Source organism: Anarrhichthys ocellatus, unplaced genomic scaffold, assembly GCF_004355925.1.
Source record: "Anarrhichthys ocellatus isolate YVR2014 unplaced genomic scaffold, GSC_Weel_1.0 scaffold5277, whole genome shotgun sequence".
NCBI lineage: Eukaryota > Metazoa > Chordata > Actinopteri > Perciformes > Anarhichadidae > Anarrhichthys > Anarrhichthys ocellatus.
Window position 1 is genome coordinate 142 of NW_022285251.1, and position 3,761 is coordinate 3,902.

Below are 3,761 nucleotides of genomic sequence, written 5' to 3' on the forward strand. Positions count from 1 at the left end.
TGTGTGTGTGTGTGTGTGTGTGTGTGTGTGTGTGTGTGTGTGTGTGTAGGGCTATGCGTGGCTGAAGGAGCGTCTCCACAGCGATGAGGGGAAGAAGCAGCTCAGTAAGATCAAAGAGCTCCACCTGCTGGCTGACAAACTGAACTGCACTGCTGCTCAGCTCGCTATAGGTACCAGCTGTCTGTCTGTCCACCCGTCTGTCTGTCTGACCACCCGTCTGTCTGATAGTCTGTCTGTCTGACCACCCGTCTGTCTGTCTGTCTGTCTGTCCACCTGTCTGTCTGAACACCCATCTGTCTGTCTGATAGTCTGTCTGTCTGATAGTCTGTCTGTCTGATAGTCTGTCTGTCTGACCACCCGTCTGTCTGTCTGTCTGACCACCCGTCTGTCTGTCTGTCCACCCGTCTGTCTGTCTGTCTGTCCACCCGTCTGTCTGTCTGTCTGTCTGTCCACCTGTCTGTCTGAACACCCATCTGTCTGTCTGATAGTCTGTCTGTCTGATAACCTGTCTGTCTGTCTGACCACCTGTCTGTCCACCTGTCTGTCTGAACACCAGTCCGTCTGTCCACCTGTCTGTCTGACAACTTGTCTGTCTCTCTGCCTGTATGTCTCTCAGCATGGTGTCTCCGTAGTGAAGGCGTCAGCTCGGTTCTTCTCGGAGTCTCCAACACAGAACAGCTGCTGGAGAACCTCGGTTCTATCAGGGTACTGACAGGAACTACATTTACTCAACTACTGTACTTAAGTGCAATTTTGAAGTACTTGTACTTAATTTGAGTATTTCCATTTCCTGCCAGTTTACTTTCACCAGCCTGCATGTATTTATTTACTTGTTTACTTCGTAAACATCGTCTGTCTTTGTTTCCTGGAGGTTCTGTCTCAGCTGACTCCGCCCCTCATCGCAGAGATGGACACGTTGCTAGGCAACAAACCACGAAACGGCAAGAAGGAGGCAAGGAGTTGAGGAGCCGAGGAGGAAGAAACTAAAGAATGTATCAATCAGAAAGTAGCTTCTACTTTATAATAACCATCATAAATAAATGGTACATTTATAGTTAATCAAACTTCACTTATTTTACTTTGAAATGATGAATAAAAATGTTTATTGATTAATAGGAATCATTTAATACTCATTATTGTATCATTAGGTTGTTTACTTTATAACTGTATATCGTATCATAGCGGATAAGAGACGATAACAATTTTATCCTAAATATATTAGTAAATTATTTATTAACAGTTTATTGTTGCACACATTATAGTACTTGATATACTATACTCAGTATTCTTTAACGATTATCAAATAATTTGTAAAACATCTATGAATATTACATAGATAGATGGAACAGACGGCAATTATTATCCATTAACAAAGTATTAACAATTGAAATGTTTATAGATGCTTTACAAAGTATGTATTAACATTTAACAAAGTATTAATTCAAATGTTTATAGATGCTTTACAAAGTATTTATTAACATTTAACAAAGTATTAACAATTCAAATAATGTTTATAGATGCTTTACAAAGTATTTATTAACATTTAACAAAGTATTAACAATTCAAATAATGTTTATAGATGCTTTACAAAGTATGTATTAACATTTCAAATAATGTTTATAGATACTTTACAAAGTATTAACAAATATCTGACCCATCCATCTTTATGTTCATAAATGTTTTACAAATCATTTGGTATTGATTAGTGAATTCTGAATATAGTATATAAAATGTTATGATGTATGAAACAGTTAAAATAAGAGTAATTATAGATCAATAATGATCATTTCATTGTTTATTAACATTATGATAACTGTTAATAAAAGTTTAATTAACTATAAATGTACCATTCATTGATGATGGTTATTATAAAGTGTTAACGAAAGGACACAAGGAAGGACATTAAGGAAACAAGGAAGGAGTGAAGGGAAGGACACTAAACGAAAGGACACGTGGATCAATAAACAGTATTATTCTTTGGGACCTGAGATGGACAGATTCCTGCAGATGATCTGAAATATATCAGAAATATTTATTCTTATTTTAATAAGCATATTGGTGCAGAGCCTCGTGTCGGAGAGCTTGAAGACAGTTTGATACAATAATCTATAATTCATATGAAGAAATTAAGAATTAAATGAAGTAAAAGAAAGAGAACTAAATATTATTCCTCCAGTTTGTATTTATTTAAAGTTTCTTACGTGACAGAAAGGTGTTTTATTGTGGAAGTCGGTCAGCTGATTTCCACCATGAAGGAAAAAAAGATGAAAGAAGAAATATATTAATATATTAATGTATTAATGTCATCGTGATTTAAAAAGAGTGCTCACGTTATAACGACGTATTTCCTCATTACTGTACATCCCAAATGTTCCTTTTATTCTACAAAATCAATCATAACAATGAAATCAAAAGAAGAAACGTTCACGTGGAAAACACCTGAAGACTTTATGGATAAATGTGAGTTATTAAGTCAAGACTTTGAATTTTAATCAAGTTTGAACGAAAGGTCGACATATTTATACCAAACAGGAAGTTAAATCCTTATATTTAGTTTCTTTATATATAATTAAGTAAACTAATATTTTTACAAACTTTTAACATCAAAACACTGATAATTACAAATGATTTATATATATATATATATATAGAAAAATATATATATATTTTTTAACCTCTAATCGTCTTATTTTGAATTCTCTCATGCTTTTATTTCAAAATAAGAGTCTGCTGTTAGTCAGGAAGACTGTCTGAGCTCTCCTGTATCCTCCGACTGCTCTGCAGTATATTTAAAAGTATATTTATGAAATATGAACTTATATTTTATGAATGCAGTTCAGATAGAATTTAACATCAGCCTTTTTATTGTTGTTTGTTGTTGGATTTCAATGATTAAAACTTCTTTCATTTCAAAATGAATAGGAAATATTAAAGATGAACATGATTAACGTGTTTTAGTTTTGAAATTAACCCTTTAAAGACGTTCTGTCGGGTTGACTTGAGAGAAACCGTTGAACTGTCGGCATGACGACGCTCTGCCCAGGTGGATTCTGGGAGGTCACATGGTTTCTTTTGGCCCCCTGATGTAAACACTGCTCTAGAATGCTAATAAAGTTATTCAAAATCAACTTCACTACATTACCTTCATTAATGTTTACCTTCAGAGGTAAACATTTTACTTTGTATTGTACTAATACGTACTAAGACTATACTAGCAGGTCATAAAAAGTCAGAGTATAGTATTTAAAAAACTTTTCTGTAAACTTTTTGTCAATATTGTGCCGATGTCATCACATGGATCATTTGCATATGATTAGTTATAAGAACAAACAGCAGTAAAACCTACCAGGTCCTGGTCTGAGCTGGTCCTGGTCTGACTCCTGAACCAACACACTGAGTGAAACTCTTGTTTCCAGGGGACAGGAATAAATGACGGACCAGCAGGAAACAAATAGCAAACAGCTGTTTATTCATCCGACGTGTAGAATTAATGTTGATTTAATCTTTAAGGTTTTCAAATGAAGAAGAATAAAAACACAAAGTCATGCAAAGCGTCACTGCAACTGCTGGAGAAGACATAGTAGAAGTAAAAGTAACAGAAGAAGTAGAAGTAAAGGTAGTAGAAGAAGTAACAGAAGAAGAAGTAAAGGTAGTAGAAGTAACAGAAGTAACGGTAGTAGAAGAAGTAACAGAAGAAGAAGTAACGGTAGTAGAAGAAGTAAAGGTAGTAGAAGAAGTAACAGAAGAAGTAGTAAAGGTAG

The 3,761-nt window shown here is 34.7% G+C and overlaps 1 long non-coding RNA gene across 1 annotated transcript; it reads left to right on the forward strand.

Moving 5' to 3' along the window:
* The first annotated feature begins 19 nt into the window (after window positions 1-19).
* LOC116379818 (uncharacterized) lies at window positions 20-2,619 on the forward strand. The gene is made up of 3 exons (XR_004212478.1): window positions 20-170; window positions 617-705; window positions 872-2,619. It is a non-coding gene; the product is annotated as an uncharacterized LOC116379818 (long non-coding RNA).
* Window positions 2,620-3,761: the final 1,142 nt, after the last annotated feature.